This window comes from Haemaphysalis longicornis, unplaced genomic scaffold (genome assembly GCF_048455015.1).
Source record: "Haemaphysalis longicornis isolate Haplotype H1 unplaced genomic scaffold, Haemaphysalis longicornis Haplotype H1 scaffold_184, whole genome shotgun sequence".
Classification (NCBI taxonomy): domain Eukaryota; kingdom Metazoa; phylum Arthropoda; class Arachnida; order Ixodida; family Ixodidae; genus Haemaphysalis; species Haemaphysalis longicornis.
This window is the reverse complement of record NW_027526285.1, coordinates 133,233-158,031: the sequence shown is the minus strand read 5'-3', so window position 1 is coordinate 158,031 and position 24,799 is coordinate 133,233. Positions and strand designations below refer to the sequence as shown.

General features: G+C 47.1%; 1 long non-coding RNA gene and 2 other non-coding genes across 3 annotated transcripts; 1 reads left to right on the top strand and 2 right to left on the bottom strand.

Annotated features, from left to right (window-relative positions):
- Positions 1–5,998: 5,998 nt before the first annotated feature.
- Positions 5,999–6,076, bottom strand: Trnav-cac (transfer RNA valine (anticodon CAC)). Its single transcript has one exon. It is a non-coding gene; the product is annotated as a tRNA-Val (tRNA).
- A 332-nt stretch (positions 6,077–6,408) lies between these two features.
- Trnam-cau (transfer RNA methionine (anticodon CAU)) lies at positions 6,409–6,480 on the bottom strand. Its single transcript has one exon. It is a non-coding gene; the product is annotated as a tRNA-Met (tRNA).
- Positions 6,481–6,566: 86 nt separating this feature from the next.
- LOC144166696 (uncharacterized) lies at positions 6,567–12,657 on the top strand. The gene is made up of 3 exons (XR_013321729.1): positions 6,567–7,210; positions 7,877–8,028; positions 12,198–12,657. It is a non-coding gene; the product is annotated as an uncharacterized LOC144166696 (long non-coding RNA).
- Positions 12,658–24,799: the final 12,142 nt, after the last annotated feature.

The following is a 24,799-nucleotide window of genomic DNA, read 5'->3' as shown; positions in this document are numbered from 1 at the left end:
CTAGAGTGATTCGAGTGTGGAAATGAGCGTGTTAGTTGGTGTATCCCAAACTGATGATGCGTATTCTACTTTTGACCGCACTAGCGTTTTATAAAGCAACAATTTTAGTGCGGTAGGGGCGAGAGAAAAGTTTCGACGAATAAAACCAAGCATCCGGTTGGCATTGTTGGTTATGTGCTGAATGTGAGTGTGCCAGGTGAGGTCATTAGTAATGTAGACACCAAGGTATTTGTAACTCTTGACGGGTGATAAAGGCAAGTCATTCAGAAAATAAGCGGGTTCATGAAGGTTAGTCTTCCGTGAAATTCTTATTGATTTGCACTTGGAAGTATTACGTTTCATCATCCAGCGGTCACACCATGCAGAGATGTTGTTAAGGTCAGATTGAAGGCAAGAGACATCGGATTGGTTAGTAATGTGTCTATATATTACGCAATCATCAGAAAACAGCCGTATGGAAGAAGAAACAGATTCAGGAAGATCAATAATATATATGAGCAACAGGAGAGGGGCTAAAACTGACCCCTGTGGCACACCGGACGTCACTGGGTGAAGGTTGGATTGGTAACCATTGACACTGACATATTGGGTATGGTTATGTAGGAAATACTCAATCCATTTAAGTATGCTCGCGTCTAGGTTAAGTTTTCTCAGCTTAAACAGAAGAAGCTGATGGGATACGGTGTCAAAAGCTTCCGCAAAATCGATGAAGATGCAGTCAATGAGCAACGAGTGATCTAACGCCGAAAGAAGGTCATTGGTAAAGGCTATTGATTGGGTCTCACAGGAATGATATTTACGAAACCCGTGTTGGTATGGTGAAAAAGAAGAAATTTGATCGAGGAAACTAATAACATTAGTATAGATTATATGTTCGAGGAGTTTACACGGAACAGAAGTGAGGCTAATTGGTCTGTAGTTAAAGTGAGAATGAACATCACCAGACTTGTGCACTGGGACCACTTTGCCGATACCCCAGTCTGAAGGAAGGGCGCCACTTCGTAAAGACTGTGAGAATATGTATGACAAGTTAATGGATGAGTATGCTTCAGTGCTTTTTAGAAACTTGTAGTGAATTGCGTCGACACCCGAGGAGGACGAGAGCTTGGCCTTACGAATAAGTTTAGCAATGCCTTCTGATTCGATTGTAATATCATTCATTCGTAACAGTACGGTGCAACAAGAAGGGAATGTTGTTGGTGTATAATCTGTAAACGACAGGGAGAATGTGTTATTTAGGACGGCGCAACATTGGTGAGAGGGTACAGGTGTATCATCGGGTAGTCTTAATTGTACGTCATTGGTTCGGCGCATGGTAATCACGTTCCAAAATTTCCGTGGATTAGTGTTTAATAGATCAGGAAGTGTTTGCGTAAAAAACGTGTTTCGCGCTTGAGAGAGCGCGTTTGTATTCTGAAGCTGCGGAGAGATAAGAGGATAGTTTGTTGCTCGACCTAGAATGCTTGTAGCTGCGAAAGATGCGCTTTTTTTATTAAGAAGCCGTTTAAGCGTTGGGTTAAACCATGGCGACTTGTGCTGTGCCAACCCACGCAGTGGGATATATTTATCTGTTAGATTTTTAACTATATCTTTGAATAAGCACCAATTATCATCAACGCTACGCCCCCAGAATTGCGGAAAATATGAATCGGCAAAGTTCGCAAGCTCCGAGTTAATTGAGTCCATATTAGCCTTACTGTAGTCTCTAATTGTTTTGTAACACTTAAGCGGACGGGGTAGAGCGGAAGGAATGCTGAAGTGTATAACCGCGTGGTCGCTTAAACCGGGCAAAACAGTTAGGGAAGAGATAATATTACGTCTAGCACATTGGCTGAGGAAGTGGTTACACGCGTAGGTGTTGTTACAATTTGTGACAGATGGAATGTGTTACACAAGTCAAGAAATGCTAGACATTCCGAGGAGCCATTGGTTACTACAGGCTGGTCTTCCCATGAGAGTGCGGGAAAATTGAAGTCTCCCAAAAGAAAAATTGGAGCGCAAGGATACCTCATAGTAATTTTGCTCAAACAGTCAAATAGGTCAGCAGAAAAGGTATCTACGGTGTTAGATGCACGATAACATGCGCAGAACACTGCGTCTCTGTGGTTCACAGTGATACTAACTGAGACGAATTCTAAAGAGGCGGGGACGGTGATAGGGATGGAATATGATACTAGGTCATTTGATACCGCAATCTGACTGTTTCGCTTTCAGGTGTTTAGCTTTAGTGTGTAGCTTTCCTGGTTTTCTAGGATTAACTTGATTATCATGCTTACTGCTGCTTCAATGACACACGCATGGTATACGCATTATGTGACACATGCATATTTATCAAGCGGCTCCGGCGCAGCGTCACCAATCGCCCCAGAGCTAAGCTGGTTCCACAGGCGCACACCGGTGTTGCTGCGACGCACGAGCCATCGGTTGCGCACCCGGCCACCCCTCGCATGATCATCAAGTGGACCGGGCCGCCACGCACGGAACGGAGGTCGGCGGAGACGCTGGGCGCGTGGGTTGTGTGTTGGAGACGCCGGGCAGCGAGCAACGTTCTCTGCACCGTGTGACGTCACTGCTCCTCGCGCATGCACAGCCCGGCTGTCCAGGAGCCACGCGAAACTGCTCAACGTCGGCCAGTGTAGCTCACGCTACAAAACGTCTCGGCATCTCATGCTAAAGATCACGATTCTTCTCGCGCCCTAAGCGGGTTTCAATACCGAAAAGGTTCAAACCCTGCGCAGGGTAAGCCAACATATTTATCTACAATCTACGCGGGCAAAGATGTTTCGCGGAAAGCATCAGATACATTAAAATAAAACTGTGCTAAATGCGGGGAAACATTCACCCTCTTTCACGCAACCTCTGAGGACATAATCAGAGGAGAACAATTCAAACACTACCGCTTCTTTCGAGACATCGAAGGAAGCTTCGACCAGCCCGCTACCTCGAGATTAGCCTGAGATGATTGAGAGGGCAAGGAAAGAAGCTGCTGCATTTGGGACCCTGGACTAAGGGTATACCCTTGAATGCCCTGACATTTGTTCATCCACTTTGGCTAAACTCCAACGATTTGCGAAGCACCTTAGGAGCTCGCTTTGTCCGGGGCTTGATGTCCGTGTACACAGTGTTGCGCATGCGCGAGGAGAATTGGATTGAATTAGATTACATTGAACTGTATCGGATTGGGTTGGATTGCATTGGAATTGTATACTCTGTACACACACGTCACTCATTTGCATGCGCGAGTGGGCAATGCCACGGGTGATTGACGGTAAGAACGATCCCCAGTGATTCGCCCACTCGTCATGAGCCACTTCGGGGATATGAGTCAATTTTAAATGCAGAGCATTTCAGTAACTCACGATGTCACCCGCGTTGACGTCCGTAGTCCGCACCGCACCCCTCCCTACTATATAAAAAAAAAACTATCCGGCGCCCGGTTTCGATCCCTCGACCATGCGGGCGGAACGCAATGTACATGGTGCTCTACCCATTGCGCCACAAAGCCGACACAGAATGGGACGCTACGAACGCGCCTTATATCGTTGACTCATTCAAATTACTGCTGACGAGCGCTCTCTCGTCAGCAGTTGCCAGAAGTGCAACAACATTAACGTAACGCAAACTACTTAACGTCGTGCGCCCCCGGAAATGCTCTGCATTTGATCGTGCCCCTCGCGAGGGGGATGTTTCACTGCGTCTTCTCTCAGTCGCGGGACCCGTGGCGCCATGTGGCGGAGGCGCGGCACAACTCGTAGCACTTTCTCTGAAAAAGCGCCTCGAAAGCGCGGCAAATATGAAATAGGGATGACGCGCTTTCGTTATACGTCGCGTTCTCTTTTCTTGTAAGATGACACGTCATCACCCCGTTTAAAGTTTTTTCACTCACCAAATATCCTATCTCTCCCCCTGCCTCCCCCTCTCTCTCTTTCTCTCTCAGCAGAAAACCAAAAACGTTCAGTCCGACCAAGACACTTCAATAAACCCTTTGAAACACTGACCCTGTCGTTACCAAGCTCGAACTGACCGCCGCTGCTGCCTTTCACACCCAGCGAGCCACATAAGTGCAGGTGACCTCTGTCTCCCCTGTGCACGCCGAATAAAGACTAGCTAGCTTTTCTCTCCTCGATAACCTTCAGTTATGGTAACAAGGAGGGTGGCTTCTAGCCACCATACTTGAGTGCTGAGAAAGCATAGGTCGTAAATGCAGCAATTCCGTCCCAAAAGGCTCCCTCGGCGTCGAATTAACGTCGACATAAACGTACAGGTCTTCTGCAACTTTTCTTGATAGTTTAGCACGAGCCGAAAACTCGTAGTTAGAAAATGTGGGATTGCCGACCAAATGTTCATTAAGAGGACAAAAACGTGTTTCGGAAGCCGACTTTTTAATCCTTCCATGGGGAAGTCGACACTAATTCTTTTACCTTCTCTTATAAAAATAATAACACGTATCAGCTTCCCTACTACTATTCTAGTACGCTGTATCCCTACGGCACTTCCGTATACGGAAACAAATTTTGGCTTAAGCGTAAAAAACACGTTTTTGAAAACACGTTTTTAAACGTTTTTTTTTCTACCGTTTTTAGCCTACCTTTGGGAAGCCGAAACGGGTTTTTTTGCCCTCTTTCATAAAACATAAAACAAGAGATAACACGTAACGGCCGTCTTCGAAAGATGAACACCTTTCGGCTTCCACATAAAAAACTAGTTTCCGAAACGGCCATAGGGATGCCGAAACGCATTTTCTTTACCTTTCCTTCCAAAAGGGCGTACACGTAGGGAAGCCAAAACGTGTTTTCTGACCTTTATAATCCGAAATCTGTAGGAAATCCGAAACGCTGTTTTTTTTGGTCGCCCCCCCCCCCCCCCCCCACGTTTTTTAACTATGAATCTTCTATACGACCAGACAACATTTCGTCATACCTTAGATTTTATTCCGTTACGACGGGCGTATGGCCAGCCGTTCATCACAGAGTAAACAAGACTACCGTATGGAGACCGATGCGTCTTTTTTTTTTTACCTTTTTAATAAACTTTTGCTCGGCGATTCCACATTTTTACCTATGCATCTTCCAGCCAACAGGACGAGATTTCGTCAGAGATAATTAGGTTTCACGAGCAAAAGACATTGCGGGAGAGTCGTACTCCGTTATTACGTTTATAAAATGTGACTGCTTCTTTTTTTTAGATGCGGCGCATCTCTTGCTCTGAGGCATGTCCCTCCTGCGTCGTCGGCGCCCGTCCGCACGCCACCTGCGCATGCGCGATTCTCCTCCGTTCGTCTCTCCCACAGCTGTGCGCAACACTCTCACTCCGGCGCATTAGCATAACGACAGCTGGCGCGCTTGGTTGTTGGCGCGTGCTTCGCTGCGTTAACGCTGCGTTAACAGCTGCTCCGATGCGCATGTGCGCGCATGCGCGACTCTCTCCCGCTGCATCCTCTCCTTCAAGCGCTGTGAATATAAAGCGGGTATCGCTCCGCGGCGGTTCACTCAGCGCTCGCTCTCGTTCTTCTCGAACATCGACGATGAAACCAAGATTCGACCACTGCTGCGGCAACCGCTCACTGTGCACTTTACTGACCATAAAGTCATCATTCTTAAATGTAATAAAGAGCTGGGTGGTGGTCGCTAAAACACGTGTACTCTCTCATTTCGCATATGCATGCGCCGCATCACACCAGGGTTCTCTCGCGGGGAGATGGGGGCAATTTTAACTGCCATTTGTTATGCCTGAGGCAGTATAAAAGGTTTAAGCTTGTGTTCACTTACGTGACATCTAATGGCACGCTTTGGATATTACGCACGTTTTCTTTCTTCTCTCCCCCACCCCCCCCCCCCAATGCGCGAGTTTATATTTTTTGTATTGTAAATCTTTCCTTCCTGTAAGATATAAACCGATAACAGCTGATTGCCCAAAGAAATGTCCACTTGTTTGCATATTTGCAGTAATGCATGGCAGATCGGACTTCCTCAATCGACATTAAAAAAAAAAAAAACAATGTTTCCGCCCGGGATCGAACCGGGGAAGGTACCTTGCGCGTGTGAGGCGCACGGGATAACCACTACACCACGAAAACAGGGCTGAGAAGGAGCTCAAACGTTTCCAAGTAATTAATGTGCACAGCCGTTGAAAACCTTCCTAGCTTTTATCAGTTACTTTAGTTTGTCAATCACCTTTTTTGTCGTTGAACCTGATACGACGAACTTGCACCAGAAGTTCGCTAGGCCCCAGCCTGAACTTCTTCCGTGCAAGGTGCACCACACGTAACCCCAGTTGTTCAGTCCCAGTAGCTTTCACAGTTCATACCACACCCCACCGCGTGTTTGTACTTTGCAAAAGTGGTTTTAGGTCATAACCTTAAACTTACACAAATACATTACGTTGAAAAAAAAAAAAAGAAAAAAATTGTAGCAGAGCGTGGTTTCGATCCACGGACCTCTGGGTTATGGGCCCAGCACGCTTCCACTGCGCCACTCTGCTAGACGAGAAGAGCCGTCTTAACGTACGTATATGAACCGCAGCTACATTATGTGGCAGTTACTGGTGTACAGCAGGTGTTCAAGCGTATTATTTGCAATTTGAAAGATCCTTGCTAGTCACTAACAGCACGTCCAACAAACAGGCGTCTACATTCACGGCAATTTTTTATGCCAAGGGCATGTAAACAAGTACGGCTGCGCCCTATGTGCAAACCCATTACCATGACCCATTACCGTTCGCGTTGCGTGCAGAGCAGTTAATGCGACGGTCTTGTTTTTATATCGGTCAAATCGCGCACTGGTCCTAGGCGCTGCTTCCGTCTACGATCAGCATCACGCATCCGCAGCGCTTCTTGGCGAACTGGAATCGGCTTTATTTTGAGACGGCGCGTGACGTGCTCGCAAGCGGGGCGGCGCTGAGTCGGGATTGCCAAATTTGGTTGAAATTCGAGTCGGCGACCCCCGGGCTGCCAAATATGCACCGAGCCGTAATGGAGCCAGCGCCGAAGGCACCCGTTGATGGCGACCACTGCTTTCCAGTCCTCGAGTCGGTCGACGATCAGCGAAAAGTGCTCGTCAGCGCGCGCGTGACGTGATTTCCCAAGTGCCCGGAGTTGCACATGTAAACGGTCGAGCCGACGTGACAGTGCTTGCGCGCGCGTGCAGCTCCGACGGTAGCGTTAACCTTCTACTGCAGCGTTAACGACTGCGACTTGCCGTCCCGTCAACTGGTGAGAGCTTCCCAAAGAACATTTTTTATTAGAGTGAAAGCCCTGCAATCTGACGGACCTGTTGTTAGCACGCATTCGGGGAGCATTAACGGGAGCCTAATCGGTTCTTTCCATGTTGCTCCCAAGTCAGTTTATCATCTTTTCAGTTGAAGCATACTCAGGCACGTGAATTGCTGCCATGAGCTTTCTTTTTTTTCGTCTGCAGCTTTTTCAGTCTGCTCTCTTATTTTCTTAAAGGGACGTTTGGTCAGCTTGTAGCAGGATGACTTTCTAAAGTAATTATTCTGACATTTTTTTATCTCTCTGTTTTACTATGGTACTATTTTATGGTGGTTCTTGTGCATCATGTCGTGGCATCCTGCAGAAGTGTCATCCAACAAGCAACAACAGCAGTTTGTGGTAGTGTTCGTTCCAAATGCATGTTAATTTTGGGACTTAGCAGCGAATGCTACAAATTTAGCTTCAGTCGCCACTCTAAAGCAACTTTGGAAGACTGCTTTAGCAGAATGGGCTGCGTTTGCCATAACGTGCAAAGTTCTTGCTCATACCTAACATTCTCCTTTCGATATCTACTTCTCCTCATTATTTTCTTTCCATGTGAGACCCCTATTTTTGTTATGTAGCTGTGGGTATGATGTCTTTTCTCTTCATTCTGATGTGTTTCAGGAGCAAGAAAGCCGGGGCATCGTTATCGCCATGGTCTGACCTATGCACAATAGCGCACCGAGTACGCCCGGAGGTTCAATACTTGGAGCAAACATGACTGTGCTGGACCCCAGCTGCGATTATGTGCCCAGAGAGGACCGGTCAACTGGCGGGTAAGCCAAAGCATGATGGGAATGTTTCTCCTTGTCATGAGTCACCTCAGGGACAAGAATAGATCATGGACACCGAGGGATAAAGTATGAAAGGGACTTTAAAATAACATCTGGTCAAGCTATAAAAGAGGTAGAAAATATACATAATACGAGCAGTGGAAAAAAATATACAAGGAAAACCCCAAACGTCCTGTCAAACCTTATACAGTAAAAGCTCGTTAATTCGAACTCCAAGGGGACCATAAAATGGTTCAAATTTAGTGGAGTTTGAACTATTGGGCGGGCGCTAGAATGAAAGGACATCGCACCATACTGCACGGGCAGAATGCAAAGAAGCCACCTCTAGACGTGTCGCGAATTAGGCACTACTACTTGCTTGTTGCGCACCCCACATGATCGAAAACCCAGACCAGTGACGGTGGCACAACAAAAATCTGCAACGGCATTCGCCGGAGCACTGACTCCGGCGGCGTGGCACCCGCTGTGAAAGCGAAATAAGCTGCCGCAGCAGCGTAGTGCGCGCACTACATTGTTTTCTTGTTTCGTTCTTTTGCATTTCAAGTCAGTTTGATTTGGTTGGGGTTTGCAACACATTGTAATCACTCTTTGCCGACTTCTTGTGCGACGAGCGATGGAAACCAGGGGAATCCAGTTCGAAATAACCGGAATGAATACCGACGCATTCGTATTTTCGGGAGTTTTCCCCCCCATTGAAATGTACAGTGCTGCGCCGGGACCAGGGCGTGAGTTCGTATTAACCGTAAGTTCGAATTAACCGAGATCGAATTAACGAGCTTTAACTGTATTACAAAAGTCCTTGTGCACTATCCGCAGTTGCACGTGTATGCAACTGTACTATCACAATCTCAGTCTCGCTGCAACGACAACGGTTAGCCGTGGCTGTCGGTTGACCAGTATCGTTGAGGTAGAGTCTGTGAAGTTTATGATGGGGCCAGCAGGGGTGAATCCGCTGTTGCCTGGGCCCACTTGGGCCAGCTGTTCAAGGGGGCCAGCAGAGCAGTGCACTGGTGCATTGCGGGGTTCCCGGACTGGGAGTCCCACCTCGTATGGTCGCCTTGAACAATGATCGCTCTTCTCCACCTGCTCAACATCTTCCTTCTCCTTTCCCCCCTCACTTCCTCTGCTTTGCTTCCTCCCCTCTTCTTCCTCTTCCTCTCCTTCTCTACCATTCCCACTGTTGTACCCGACACTCCTCAATACCACTGCCACCACTACATGAGGTTATTTGAGCATTTGAGCAGGATTTGAGCATTTGACAATGGAAAAGCTGCGTACAAGTCTGTCGTATAAAGTGCTAGCAGCATTGAAAGGAGTACCGACCCCGAAAACAGGGAGGAACGATTAAGACAGCATGAGCGCTACGAGCAACTGAGGTTCCTGTTGAAAAGAGCCCTGATGCTATATACACGTGTAGCCAAAAAATGTGGAAGTTCAGGAAAGATACGATACGGTATTACTCGAGGGCCCCACACATGCAATGCCATTTATTTACTTGATGTCCAGGCAATCAACTTCCCAGTTTGATACTGGTACAGAGGGAGAGCTGATGCCTACATCACTTGTTTTTTTTTTTTTCTATATGGGCAGCTCCGACATTAAAGTGAATGCCTTCACAAAGGGATCAATGAATGGCCTTGTGTCAAAAAACTTGTGCGTTTCCCGTTAGACCAGTTGGTTGGCTGAAGAGCTCTGATAAGATGTTTGCGTGAAACCGGACTTCCATTTTGTCGAAACAGTTACTTGAAAATTGTGAAAAGGGAACGGCTCTAGATACGACAATGCACGCATCGATCGTAAAGAAGTATTGCAATGATATTCCTTTTTCTCATAAACCATGTATCGGTATGAGTCGTTCGTAGATGTTCGTAGATGGTCGTTCGTAGATGTGTTTACATAGTGCGCAAAAAATTATTGCATGGGTTCACTATTTGTTTGCGATTTTGGTCTTTGAAGGTTTTTCGCACTTTCAGCGAAGGTTGGATGCACTTTTAGCTTTCGCGCTTCTCTGAACTTTCTTTAGGGAGCAATGGTAAATGTGTTTTTCACGTGTCTTTTGGTCTGCTCGTGAAAACAAACAAAACTGACGTTTCCTTACACAAAGGCTAGCACTTACTGGACTGGCAATGTGCAGAGTGGTGTGAACACTAAAGCCCTTTTGTGCTCATGCAAGTGTGTGTTCAGTCAACACCCTGTGTGATCGATGTGCAACCGCCAGCAAGTCATCAGTATCTTGTATACTACTGCAACACAGCAGGGCACAAACTTTTTACATGTTTTCGGAGTCAACCCAAACTGTGAATATGGCTTAGCGCTTCTTTCAACAACCAGGAAAACACAAAAAAAGCTTAGCAGGCGTTATTTTTTGCACTTCATTTCGTTGTGGGAGTTTACCAACTCGCACCATTTTCTTGTCACTGACACCGAAGTTCGATTTCTAAAATCTTTTATGGTCCACTTCATGGAAATACCAAGATGCCCCGCTATAGTTATGGGTGCCAAACATTGCTTGGACCTAACCTTACATTTAAATTATTGCTTCAGTTTCTGTAGGCTGTGAAAGAAAAGCTCAGGCACTTTGTGATGTTGGATGGGCTGTTGGCTTCATAGGGGGAGCTCTTTGGCGTAAATGCATTTAAACTGGATGTGGTTGGCCCCTAACTAGATGGGAATGAAGCATTATTAGCCTGTGCATAGCAAAAACAATAGAAAGTAAACAGCTTGGTAAGCTCGTGGTGTCTTTTATCCCTTTTCACCCGATTACTTTCATAGCCCTCGTCTCTGAGTCCTTAGAGACCTGCTCAATGCAGTGGGACTTTTCTTTAATTTAGTTGGAAAAGGTGGAGCTGCCTATAGGAGGTTGTGAAAGTTGGCATTGGACACCTTTGATTGCTTGCACAAAAATAGGTGACATACAATACTGTATTGCATAATGATCGCAGTTTTTTCAGAAATATTGATTCAAAGTTCGGGCTGCAAGGTAAAAATGTGCAAGTTAAAATACCGAGGGAACATGTCGGGATATTGCTTGTATTCACTGGCGAGCCACACGTGCAGGCAACCGGGTCAGTGCGCCATCACTCGTTACGTCGGGCTCCGCGGGATGGCGGTACTTGTCCGTGCTAAGAACATGACTGTGTTTCACGTTACAAACTCTACCTCGCCGAATGCAAACTATTGCCTCGAGTCTAATGTGAGTGCAATTAATAACATCTCTGTTGACCCAACCGTTGAGAATCGGGTTGAAACGAAGTAGGTGACGCACGCCGGAGTTTTTTTTTTCTTCGGTGTGCGGGTGCAGTGACCCAAGCCGCGCCATGTCTGTGGCGCATTGGCCATGTCTGTGGCCGCTTCCAGTGTTGCCAAGCGAAAAAATTGACAGCTAAACTTTTCAACGAATACCACCTATAGGGAAGAAAATGTAAATATGTGGTGTGTTTGAATTTGAGATGAGTACTGTAAACGAAAAATCAATTTTGAACAAGACTTAGATTGCAAACACATTAATTATGTACGAGAATTTAATTGTGTCTATTTATTTACTTATTTCTTAGTCAACGAAACCTCACTCAGAGTCCGAATTTTAGCTGTCATCACTTGCTGCCTCCTTGGAGTTCACATTGTCATTGCTGACTGCGTCTTCGTGCTCCCAGAGCAAATCATCCTTGGTGGTGTCGAGCGAGTTTGATATCCTTGTCTTCTGGACAACCTAGACGATTACACTGCCGCCAATCTTGTTCCATGCTTTGTGAATCCAGGCCAAATTAGCTCAATCGATGGCCTTCAACTTATCGTGCTGGCATCTCTAGTATCTAATCTTGTCAACTCCAATATGCCACCCAGCCATGCTGTTGCCGGGCTTGAGAGCATAATCGATCAACTTCAACTGCAACATGGCCGTATAACTTTTACTCTGCCTGTCAAAGCCAGCGATGCCGCAAAATGGTGTGTAAGTTGTCGTTGTGGGTGTTTTCATCACTGATCACCAATGATCATCATGTTTAGATGGGCCTCCAGATTAATTCTGGAGCTGTGCGCGATGCCTGCACGAAGAGAGTGCGAATCGCTCTCTGGCAATAAAATAGCGCCATCTTTCACTTTTTGCGCATAAAACTTACCGAGCACTCTTTTTCCCCTTTTTTCGTCACAAGAGCGTCTTCAGAAAAAGCCCGGAACATCGTCTTCGTCCGAGCCCACGGCCTCAGAAGATGACGGCGGCATGGGTGAGGGCGTCGCTGCCAGCATAGGGTCCATCTGCGAGGAGCTTCGAAAGGCGGCCGTCGACAAGAACCAGTGACCCAACGTTGACGGCTGCAACCTGGTGACCGACGTCAACTTCGGCGCAACGGCAGCGCCTCAGCGCAACCCCTTCGCACTGCTGTCAGTCACCGACTCGCCGCAGTACCGCAGCGGGACCCCTGGAGGTGCCTCAGCGACATCCAGACGACCCTTTGCGTCGTCGTGGCTGGACGCCACGTGGAGCGGCGTTCCCTTCGGCACCAGCTCCTCCCCGCAAGTGACGGCTGCTCGACGGCCGCACCTGGCGCCGGTGGCTAGGCTCCTGCGTCTGCCCATGACGACATCGACACCCGATTCGGACCCATGTGCCTCACTTGGTATGTCTGCCTCTTTGCCCCCACCTTAATGCCCTTAAAATGCTTAGCCCCTTTTCTCTCTCATAAACGGGAAGTTCCCGGAATTTTAATGTAATGCAAGGGGGTTTATTGGTAGCGAAGCGCAATCACCGGAATGAGTAGGGGGACAGACTAGTCTTCAGCTACTTCTGTCTCGCGGCTACTGCTGCCGATTATCCGTGAGGACAGGTGATCACAATGGTGGATGAGAGGCCATACGAACTGGTTGGCCAGTGGTTGCACCAATTCCTCATTACAGCAAGGCCGTTTTGAAACAGGAGAGAGAGAGACTTTATTGGGCCCAAATAAGAAGACTGGTCTCATGTCTTCTTTCTTGTAAGGGTTCGGCCTGCCCCATGGGAATCAGCGGCCTCTCTTACTCTTCGGACCAGGGCCTGTTGATCTTCAGCGCTAGAGCTGTAGCAATGACTTAAAGAATGAAGTTATTTCTCGTCTCAGCTAACCAAACTGCGTGACACGGCATTTTCTTTACGTCCATAGATCGCGATATGGGTTTTGCGTCGGTAATCTGAACTTAGCCTAACACACAAATCCAATCCGCTCTACCACTAAGGACTCCCGACAGGTCCCATTGGGTCGGTTAACGTCCGCGTTTAAATCTCGTACCAGCACAACAGACATACCATCCATCAGTACGGGCATGAACCCTACAGCTGCGCGTGCACGCCTCCCGTCCTCCCAACCACAATTTTTCACTACAAAACTGCGCACGCATAAAGAGGGAACCGGTCGTGTACGCGTGCTTAGAAGTGACATACGCCGCGACGGCGGGTTTCGGTCGTTTTAGGGGGCAGCCCTTTGGCAGCCATTACCTGGGCTTCGCGGGAGCGGCGTCTGTTTACGTCCGCGTAACCGAGTGAGCGAATGCAGCAGCGACGAAAGAAAGAAAACGGAGATGAGGGTCTAGCGAAGGGTGAAGTGGAGCCAGACACGTGCGGCTACGGCGTCATCTCTCTCACTGCCTTTCCCTCGCACATGTTTCATGTGTCGCCACCAAGGAGCTCCCTCCCCCTGACACTTTCCACAGACGCTGTTCCCTTCTCCGTTAATCCAACCACGTTACATCTGCGCGGGAGGTTCAAACATGATATGCAACAGCATGCCTGCTGCTCCCTTGCGTGGGGCTAATCCGAACCACGTGACATTTGCGCAAGAGGTTCAAACACGATTTGCAACATGCTGGCCGCCGCCGGCGGCGTACTGCGAGGTAGCAGCGGAGTAGCGCACGCCGCCGTACGTTCACTGATTACGCGAACGCTTCCTGAGACGCAACAGAATTTCACCGTGACCGAGAAGACTGCAGCTCGCGCTGCGCACAAATTTTATATTAGGGAGTGCAATAATCGTCAGTGCATTTTTTTACGCCCATCCGGGTTTGTTTATTCTTCGCAATCATATGATAACCGCACAACCTCTGTTAGCTGCCGACTGCGCAACTTTCCAAAGGAGCATCGGTGGTGTCGAGGGGGAAAATAGTTGTAAAAGAGGTGTTCGCGGTGGTGAGGAGGAGCTCCGGAGCGGCGCCGAGTAAATCGATGGCACCGGAATGAAAACTGGAAGGGGGGGGGGGGGGGTGAGACATATACTGCTTTGCAGTGAAAAGTTCCTGCGCTTTTGCAGCCGCCCCTTTCCGTAGGGGCGATTTCCCGTGAAAGCCGGGTGAACTTCCCAAGCGTTGTAGTCCCACACCAGGGCCGAGCGCCAGGCCGGGGAGTCGCTTGTGCCCACTTTACCGGTAGGTGCCCGGCGCCACCAAGGCACACGAATGCACATGATGCCTTCCACAGCCCCGGTGGACACTCAACTCGCAACCGCCTGTTTGGCAGAACATGCCGCCAGACTCTTTCACCCCCGGCAATTGCGCAACGCGGCATGATGGCCGGGGGCCCCGCCAGATGGACAAGGTGAGGAGCCCCTCGCAAGGGTAAAGGCAGCTTTCCAGGCGTGGATTCCCCTTTCAAGGGTCCGCACTCGACCAGGGACGCCTGTACCTGTTAAAAAAACCGGTGGGTGCCCGGCGGTAGCAGGATTCGAACCTAGTACCTCCCGCATACGAGGCGAGTGCTGTACCTCTGAGCAATCGCTGCGGTTTGGATCAGATCGGATTGGATTAGATTGCATTTGGATTAATTGGAATTTGGATTGGTCTGAATTGGATTGGATAAAATTTTGTATTGGATCGGATTAGAAATCCAATCCAATTGGAGTATGGGTGTGTAGACAATTGGGTCTGTACTTTCACCGGTCTGCAAATTCTAGAGGAGTGAGGTTATAGCCACGGCAGACGCCCAGACCGGCCGAGATCTTCACCATCCCCACGCACCCGGGCAGCATGACGTCAGTCCCAAATCCAGTACGGGATACATAGGGCGTAGCAGAGCGCGCCAACCGCGGCCAGCGCGTTGGCAACGTCACGGGAGCCCCGACGTCGGCAGCTTGGAGCAACGAGCAGAGGACGTCATGTTGTGCCGCTCTGGGCTTTCTCGTGGGGCAGAGATTAAAATGGATTTAAAATATGTTATACTGAACAGATGCTGTTGAACCTTCCTGGGAGGTATCTCCTGATAAAAAGGAAGCATTTCACATGATTACCTCAGCTTTGAAATTTCGTGTCACTACTCCTTAAGCTACAGGCTTGCATGGTCATGTAGGCATTCGCCTTCATATCGGATGCATACGTTTTCACCAACCTCAATCTCAGTAAATTTTTGTTATGTAGAGGAATGTAGATTTATAAATGACGTAAAATACATTCATTTGTACTGAACCCGCGACCAAAGGCTATTGTCGAGTTCATAGTAACAGGTACATGCAATTCAATTGAATCTAGTGCAGACGAACATGTCTCGGGTCCGTGATAAAATTCCAAGAATGGAACCACCAATTAATAATTGATTAACACATTTAACAACAATATAATTGACATTCGCAAACTCAGAACCGAAATTTGCAAATTCGCAATGAGAAATTACATAGCCTCCGACTCTTAAAGTGTACATCAGAGTTAAATGCTAGGTCATATCATGTTGACCTGTTACGAAAGTATATTTCTCATGAACACCATTGCAAAGCCAGCAAAGAAGCTTTCGTTGATTGTGTAACATTTATTTTATTTTAAAATCTAAGCCGTCTAAGCTAGAGCTTAGTTCGGTGACGTTAGCAAAAAAATGCCAAAAAAAACGCACGCAGGGCCCCCTGGCGAGGAGGGAGAACGAGAAAGCAGCGCGCGTCATCAAAGAGAGGAGGGCGCGCGATAGCCTCGAAGCAGGGCTCATATATACTTGAGCCCAGGTTCCAGCAACGTCGAGAGCTGACCACACTACCGGGCTCAACTCTGCTCAAATAACTCGCGGTATAAAAGAAGGTCGACTGGCGCAAGGCGAGAGACAGCGGGGCTCAGCCGGCGGGCGGCCGTGCGTGCAAAAAAATTGTGGTTGATTCCTCTGTCACAGGAATCCGTAAAACCACGAAAGTAAAATGTGCAGCGAAATCTGCAGCTGAGCATGATTTGCGGTTCGGCTACTGTCTTGTGGGTGTGCTTGGCGAGCGACGTCCTGCTGGCGGGTCACTTCGGCAAACGTGTCCTAGTGTCATTTACGTGAAGGATATGACGCCAGTGAAATATTGGTGTATCTCGGGGTAAAAAACTTTCGTGTTAAAATATAAAACCCGAAAACAAACAACCCCAAATATTAAGACTCTTGGTTCTAAAGGTTGCTTCTCCGCAAGAAGACCCTATGTGCAGGAGTGCACCCTTTACAGGCCGCGTGCTTCGTTTTACTGGCGTCGCTTACGTGACTGATATGACGTCACTTAAATGTTTGGTTACCCCGGAATAAAACACTTTCGTGTTAAAAAATTCAGTAATGTATAAGTGATCCGAGGGCATCCCTATTTTGCTATACTACGACCTATAATGCTCCTAGAAAAATCCTTCCAGCAATGCATTTGTGGTTAGAGGTGAAAGCAAATTTAGGGAATTGCAGTATGTTTGTTCTTTGTAAGCTGGCTTTTACGTATTGTATGTTGCACAGTGAAGCATGGCTATCTACAGAGGGAGTATGATTACAGAAAACTCTTGTGTTATCTCTTGTGTTCCTAACTCTTGTGTTATCGAAAGTATTCCAAAAAAAGTACATGGTAATTAGCAGCCACGATTACTCTATCTCCACGCCGAGTTTTGTTTATTTCTCATTCATATTTCACAGTAAAGTTCTACACGTTACAAAATTACTGTCTGCTGTCAATACATGTTTATCTGCAGTGGGAGTATGGTTACAGAAAGAGGCTGTGACTGTTGCTTTATTGTAACGATCCGAAAAGAAATTAGATATGAAAATAAGCCCCTAAGACAACTGTAACATTACACGCCACACCTTTGCTGGTCATCCTTCTTGAGTTGAAATGCAAGCAATTTTTTTTTATTTACTAGCACTTTGAATGCTTTACGCTTCTCCATGTTTTTTACGCGCAATGTTTTCATATTCTTCGGCTTGTTTTGTCCCTTTTTGTTGTTTCCACGCGGTCTTTGTTGTTCATGGTCTTCCTACACGCTGTCTTATCGTATACTATCTTTAATGGCTGCAAGGCCGTATTATATACTTGATATTTTCAATGAGTTGCCTGAGGAAATGTTTTCTTTTCACTAAGCGGAAACATTTGCGTATTGCCATTCTAGCAGTAGAACGTTGCTGAAGTGTGTATGTGTGCGTTGTGACCATTTGGTTAGTTCTTTGATTTCTAATTGCTAGTTGGTGATGAGACAAATGCTAATAGTGCAGTTATCACCAGAATCAGAATAAGAAAACAAGTTTAGTTGTTCATTCATAATGTAAACATGAGGCACAAAACGAAATAAGATCCCAGAGCCAAGGGCTGAAAGGAGACCTCCTTTAAGTAATGGCATAGACAATGGTACGTGAAGATCAAATAAATCAACAGCAGATCAGATAAGTCAACAAAGTAGATTAAATAAATCAACACAAGTAACACATAGCCAAAGGTAACAGAAAACAGGCAGTTGCATATTGACAATAAAACGTGTGAATGTGGTTATCACTATAAAAAATTTAAGACCTTTTTTTTTAAATACATGCAATGACGAAGAGAGTTTAACGTTAGTTGGCAGGGAGTTCCAAAACACGAGAGCGGCAAAGTGGGCAGTTTGTTTTCTATAATTAGAGTGTGCGACGGGTAGGAGCAAATTATGATTACAGGCAAACCTAGTGGAATTTAAGTTAACAAGACTTGTCCGAGTGAAAACATTCGACGGTACCACGCTATGTAATGACTTAAACTTCAAAATTGCCGGGTTACATTTGAATAATTTATTGATAGATAATATACTTAACTGCCGAAGCAGTGAAGAAGCATGGGTGCGGAATGGACTGAAAGTTAGCATGCAAATGGCCCGATTTTGGATATGTTGCAATAGCGCCAACTGAGTGGGGTACGTGTTACCCCATGAAGATAAACTATACGTAAAATGGCTATGAAAAAAAATTACACCATCTTCCCGAGGGGAACCCTGAGGTGATGCGAAGCATCGCAGAGTTTTAATCCAATCCAAGCCAATCCAAGCCAATCCAATCGAATCCAATCCAATGCCCCTCGCGAGAGTGTTCGCTATCGGAGAGGAGAGGGGGTGAGCGGCGGAGAGCGCAGCTGGCGCGGCGAGGAGAATGGGGGAGGGGTGGACGCCGACAACGCCGACAACAACGCCGGATGGATGCAGGGACAAAGCGAGTGAATGAGATGCGTCGCATCTAATAAAAGCATAGTAAATGGAAAGTAAGGAGGATACACTGAAAACATGGAGTGTTTTGAGTAGTAATAGCCTGATTACATTAGTGTATTTGTACTTAAATATGAAATGTGCTGAGTATATTTTAAATGACTATCAAGAAGAACTCCTAGAAACATGCACTGCTTTATTGCTTGAATGGTATGAGTGTTAATACTTATTATTTGTTCATGTGTATGGTGCCGCTGACTGGAAGGGAAACTTATGAACATTGTTTTAGACGCGTTGATATGTAAACAGCTTTGGCGACACCACAACGACATGCTGTAAATTTCAGAGGTACGTTTTGCAGCCAGGGAATTAAAGCATGTGTCAGTACCTACTATTGTAGTGTCGTCGGCGTATAAGAAATGCTCGGAGTTGGAAACACAGATAGGCAGGTCATTGATGTATAACAAGAAGAGGAGAGGCCCAGGTACTGAGCCCTGGGCACGCCTTTGTTTGTGGTTTTAAAGCTTGCAAGGTTCTGTGAGATACAGACTGCTTGCCTTCTATCAGATAAGTTGCTTTGAATTAGTGACAGAGCAGGACCAACAACGCCTATTGCAGCTAGTTTATTAAAAAGAATGTTGTGATTTTTCGAATCGAAAGCTTTTGTCAGATCATGAAAAGGGAACCAGCAAAATTTCCTGCGTCAACTGCATATTGAAGTTTGTCAGTGAAAGATAGTGAAGCAAGATTGGTGGAGTGACCGGTGCGGAAACGGAACTGGTAGTTTCATAGAGTGTTGAACGTTGATAAATACTTGTTTCAACGACGCTCAATGCATTTTTCGATTCTTTTGCTAAAAACAGCCGACCAATTTTGATTTAATTCATTTTTGTTTGTTTGTGTCGGTTTGTCTTCGTGTTTTCTGTTTGTCTTTTTTTTCTTGTCTTTTTTGCTTGTCTTTTTGTTTCTTTATTTTCTTCTCCGCATTCAGTTATCGCTATCGACGAGTACTTATCACAGTAGTCATGGTTGCTGCTGCCGGGCGACGACGCACAAGCCCACCTGTTGGCTTTGGCGGGCCCATTTTACCCGTGTATATACTCCTTGATAATAAACAAGATATTATTATTTAAAAAATTGCCCATTGCCACAATGGCAGGTCACAAGATTCCTCCTCAACCCGCCGTGGTGGCTCAGTGCCTAAGGCGTTGTGCTACTGAGTACGAGGACGCTGGTTCGATTCCCTGCCGCGGCGGCCGCTTTTCTGATGGAGGCGAAAAGCAAAAACGCCCCTGTGTACGAGATTTCGGCGCACGTTAAAGATCCTCAGGTGGTCAAAATTAATCCGGAGCCCTCCACTACGGCGCGCCTCATCGCCTGCGTTGCGTCGGGGCGATGAGGCGTGCCGTCGGGGCACCTGCATTGCGTCGGGGCGATTGACCCTACAGTTAATCAATCAAATCATTCTATCAAGATTTCGTCTCAACGCAGGACTTCAAGTACGTCGTGGAGCTCCTGAAGCGACTGTGATTAGGACCGACGCCGGGAGCCCCCATGGACATGTTATTCCGGGCCATAAGCAACCGAAGACTGAAATGTATGGCCGGACCGACTCGGCTGCTCCCAAGTGTTTCCCAGCAAAAAATAAGATAAGCGCGGGTGTATTTTAAATAAGTGCGGATGTCTTAAAGCGTCAGTCTTTGGCACTTTGTTCCAGGAACCATATGAGAAGTCCCGGTAAAAACTGCGTGTGTCGACTTTGGTTAATCGGGCACATTAGATCCTCAAAACTCTCCGTATCGTATGCGAAGCAGGCTGCATGCGCGGTATACGCTTGTACTGGTTATTGACACGCATGCCAATCTGAAAATCTAAGCCCTCTCCGGATATCTGTATAAGCAACGCGCAATAAAAACTTGTTATTTCAACTTCTGAACTCAGCGCGCCATGAATCTTATGCACTCACTCCCGATTCCTGGCCATTACCCGAAGTAAGTCTGGAACAAAAAGAGAACAGCAACGACATTTTTTTTCAGCGCTGTATCACTCGGGAGTAGTGCAGTGGCACACTCTCAAATGGTATACGTCCTTAAGGGTGTAAATCACCGTCTATAAGTAACACCCTTGCACCGCAGCATAAAAATTTAAAAATACCCTTTAGGTTTCTTGGTGGTCTACAACACCCTTGCTCCCTAGCAAGGGCACAATAATACACCCTTTTGAAGGGTGTTTTATTGTTACGCATTTTCATTACACCATTTCAAATGGTGTACAAGCCTGGCTTCTTTCAGTCTGTCCGACTCACTTTCCACATCTCACCACGAATCCCACCGAGCCGCCCCTTCTATATAAACTATCCAACGCCGGCGCCTCATCTGTTGTTGCAACACGGCTTAACTGGCTCCGCCTCTGACCCGCCGCGGTGGCTGAGTGGCTAAGGCGTTGCGCTGCTGAGCACGAGGTCGCGGGCTCGATTCCCGGCCGCGGCGGCCGCTTTACTGATGGAGGCGAAGAGCAAAAACGCTCGTCTGTACGAGATTTCGGCGCACGTTAATTAAAGATCCCCAGCAGGTCAAAATTAATCCGGAGCCCTCCACTACGGCGCGGCTCATCGCCTGCGTTGCGTCGGCGCGTTAAACCCCACAATCAATCAATCAATCAATCAATCAATCAATCAATCAATCTCCGCCTCTGACATCAAGCCAGATGGCGCGGCGAGCGGCGCTGCCATCTGCGGCGGTTGCTAGGCAACCGCTCAACTCGCGGTGCGGCCACCGGCCCCATCGAAACGGCGAGAATACGGCCATTGTAGCTCTCGCTACAGAAAAAAAAAAAAAAAAACTCCACGGCTGTAGCCAAGCGCTACCGCACATGTACAACTTGGCATGAGGGACACGACGATATCGATGCATATTACGATGACTACTACTAGTACAGTGCAAAGCAACGACGAAACATGTAAATAAACAAACTCTAAGTCTTACAAATGCGTGGCGATGTGTCCTTCAGTGCTCAGGCATAAAGAAATGCTGCAGCTTCCCGATGGTTCAAGCCTTGCGCTACTTAGTACAAGCTTCGCCAGTTGAGCTGGTGGAAGTCTACAATAAAGAAGATGACTTTGCATCCACCACTCGCCACCAAGAAGACGACGACCTATTCGATGCATATGACGACGATTACAAGCATCGAAACTATGCAAATAAGCAATGATACTGAAACTTAACTATATGTCCAACAATGCTCACCTACAACCGCTTCCCGCGAGTACAAGCTTCCCAGAATTTTTTAAATGACGACGCTCGTAACGAAGCGCTATTCGTTAACCAGGCAACAATACCGCGGGTAGCGAAATACAAAGATCTGGGTTCATGGATAAACAAAGGCCAGGCCAATCTAAAAACGCATGAGGAGCATTTAACAATGAAAGGGAAAAGAAACGCCTCTGTCATGACGCACAGATCTCTATGAGGATATAACAAATGTGAAGTAGCGAGAGAAATTTGGAAGGGTGTAATAGTACCGGCGCTCACCTTTCCAAAAGCAGCAGTGTATGTCAAAGCACAGATAAAATCAGGGCTACAAGGGAACCAGAGGGCGGTAGGTCGATTGGCATTACGAGCTCACACTAAAAGAACAAATGGGGCAGTGCAGGGAGACATGGGATGGGCCTCCTTTGAAGTGAGAGAAGCATAGAGCAAAATATGTTTTGAAGAATGACTTAGTAATATTGATGACCAGATATGTCCTACCAAAGGGCTACGGTATTTTTGCATGAAAGCGGGGACACAGAGAGGAGGAAAAGAACCAGAAGACTTAGGACAAAGTATATGAAACCTGGAAGTGCAGGGGAGTGAAAGAAAAATGAAGTGAAAGAATCAGAGACAACGACCTGAAAAAAGAGGATGACGGCAAAGAAGTCCTTAGATATCAACCAAATCAGGAAGAGGGAGATCACGACAGAAAAGTTCTTTGATAATATAACAGGGAGTGCATTGCTTTTGGGAATGGTAGTGCGTTGCTTGCGAACAAAAACGCTTATCCGTGAGCGGGTACGGGAAGAACTATGCGCAGGTTACGGCAGGGAGGCAGAAACCTTGGGACATTATGTAACGGAGAGTAAAGGTATTCGTCCAGTGCTCAGTGAGGGAGGCACCCAGCTTTAAAGGTCACTGAAGTGAATTTGTCAAGCTCCTGTTTTGCGCTGTCCTGTCCTGCACTGCGTAGACTGGCTCAAATAAACACATTCTTCATCGTTTACCCGGGCGATAAGGTGATTTTTATTTTATAAAGCCCCAAAGAATAAAAACTACCATGCGCGGTTTGCGACGGCCGCACCAACTAAAGCAGTGACGTCAGTACAAGGTTCTACATGATTGTATGATGTTAAGACTAGACTTCAAACCAGTTTCCGTTTCGGTTCTACGACACAACATGCTTAAGCATCCGACATCGTTGGCTGGGAATTCTCGATATCTCAGTAATCGACATACCGCGCTTCTGTCGTGTTGTCGACTGTAAAGGATGCCAGATAAGCCTACCAGTACGGCTTGGAATTGTACCAATCACTAGCTGAGGCGTACGCAATGTATGAACGCTCTCTGCGCCACTGCAGACACTCAAATGCAATGCGTTTTTTCCCCATCTTTGGTGATTTCCTGGCTCGTGCATGTATCGCAAGAGGCGTGTTCGTATCAGGCCAAGGGTCGGAGGCTTCGGGACTGTGCCCGCAAGCAGTCGGTACTTACAGTAAATACCACGCCAACGAGAACTTGCCAGCGCGTCAGTGTCAGTCTGCACGCGTTCTGGGAACTCGCTCGTGGAGCAATGAACGTAACATAGCAAAAATGGTGAATTCAGTATACAAAACATTGCCCAAAAACAAATAAATCAACTTAAAAAAAGAACATGCGCTATTGTGGATTCGAACTTGCGAATTGCAAAACAATCAAGCTAGTGCTCCAGACCACTCGGCCATTTTCCAGCGCTGCCAGGGGTGGAAATAGAAAGTATATAATGTATAGCCTGTCTACACTTTTATTTAGTTTTATATTTCAAGCAGCCTCGATGACTATTTCTCGAATACCGCTCGTGCAGTAAGCGGACCCAACATTTCCACAAACATCTCGTCTCTAGCGACTGCATTCTTTAAGCGGAAAGCGTTCGCGTTATGTGTTGTTCGTGCTACTGACCTCTGTGCTAGTTCACCCAGCGCAAAAAGTGCTTCTTACACCCAGGTTTTACGCTGTACGATAAAAGTTTCGGTTGATTTTTTTTTCCAATTAGTACCTGTATTAACTTCGCTGACCCTTCTCCCGCCTTCACTTGGCCTTAGATGTTTCTACTACCCTATCAGTCGGCGAAGCGTCGCATGTGCGCTTGTGGGGAGCGACTTGATACAGTCTACAAACTAACAAACGTGCCGTGACTTAGTTTCAAGTGAGCGAACGAATTGCAACGACCCGCTGGTGGCTGGCCGACTAAACGCTGAGCCGAACCCGCCGCGTTGGGTCTGTGACTATGGCGTTGTGCTGCTGAGCCCAAGGACGCGGGTTCGATTCCCGGCCGCGGCCACCGCTTTTCTGGTGTAGGCGAAAAGCGAAAACGCCAGTGTGTCCGAGATTTCGGCGCACGCTGAAGATCCCCAGGTGGTTAAAATTCATCCGGGGCCCTCCGCTACGGCGCGCCTCATCGTCGGTGTAACTAACGTCGGCGCGTTAAACCCCACAATCAATCTAAACGCTGGGCTGACGGATTCTGTCGGAAGGTCGGCGAGCCGTGCTGTGGCGCAGTCAAGCCAAGCCATCTGGTTTTGACGTAATACGAAACGTCATGGGAAATCAGAGAGGAGGATGCAGAGAGGAGGGCAGCATTTTCGAATTGATGCTTCTACTGAATAAAGTCGCGTAAACGCAGCGAGAGTGGTCTAAACAGGGCATACAGACCCCAGGCTACAATTTGCGCTAGTAATCCCGCAATGTTTACAAATCCCTTCAGTGTATCTTTAAGGTTAACGGAAAAGTGAATTGCAAAGCAGTATAGGTTAGAATGTTGGTGGGAAAAGAGCTGAGAAGCTCGGGAGGCATCCGAACTAAGAAGACAGACTTGCAAAAAAATACCACAAAAGTTTTTTGTTGTTGTTTTTTGCATGGCGAGGTGATTGTACAGTGGCGCTACGACTAAAGTCGCTGTGCAACGCCACCCATAACAAAGGGGAAGCCACTAAGCATCATCATCATCATCAACAACTGCGTCGCCTGTGCCTACAAGGGAACGAAATTTCGACCGTTAGATAGAGGCGCGTTAGCTCTCCTGCATTAACTAGCACAAAAGAGCACACGTGCGCCCCCCCCCCCCCCTCTGAGAC